The following is a 900-nucleotide window of genomic DNA, read 5'->3' as shown; positions in this document are numbered from 1 at the left end:
ATGGACGCGGAGCTTGCTGTTTCTGTAGGTACACATTTCCTGGGGACACCTGCACGTCTCGGCCACGCCCCCTCAATTGTGATTGGCTAAAGCGCAGCATGTTCAAACTCAAAGCCCCGCCCTCCCCCCCTCTGTAGTCGTCTTTCACACAGGGCTGCCGACAGATTTTACAATGTAAATTGCAGAATCTGTCTTGAGAGATTAGACATGGAGCAACATGAGCATCCTACTGGAGTCGAGTTTCCGCCCACCTGACTGAAGCCCAGTATTCACTTTTTAACTTCTTCCTCCACCTCTACAGAAAACCATCTGTCCTAAGCTTGTTAGATGATGTTAGTCGTTGTGGGTGTAAGCTGTCTACAGTAGGGCTGTTTGCAGGAGCCATGTCTGACACAGTCTGTGGTTACCCTGTCTCCCAGGAGTAATGTTATTATGCTGCTAATCTGCAACAGGCAGCACATTTTCAGAGCAACACAATGCTGTCTGAATTGTTTCAGTAAGTCCCCTCCACATTAGTTCAAATTCAAGTGTCAAAGCGATCTAGCAGCTGTAGTGGTTATGATGGGAGCAGAGAAAGAAGGTGATGTTGTTATGAAATGATGAAGTTCATGTAGGTTGAATGGATTATTTAAGAAATCAAAGTTGGACTTGTGAGATAGCTGTTTGTTTCCTGTTTCTGTTTGGGTTTCTATTCAAAGCATGACCACGGTAGTTCCTTGAGCTCGACTCGACTGAAGATGGTGGGAGAAAGGAGAATGATAGCCAAGCTGTCATCCCTTATGGTCAACATGTCCCACCCTGTGCAGGACACTTTGACAGCACTGGGCAGCTCCTTCAGTGACAGGCCGATCACCCACGGTGTTTGAAGGAGAGCTACCGCAGGTCCTTCCTTCCTGCTGC

The sequence above is a fragment of the Epinephelus moara genome, chromosome 5 (assembly GCF_006386435.1).
Source record: "Epinephelus moara isolate mb chromosome 5, YSFRI_EMoa_1.0, whole genome shotgun sequence".
NCBI lineage: Eukaryota > Metazoa > Chordata > Actinopteri > Perciformes > Serranidae > Epinephelus > Epinephelus moara.
Note: the sequence above shows the minus strand (reverse complement) of the source record.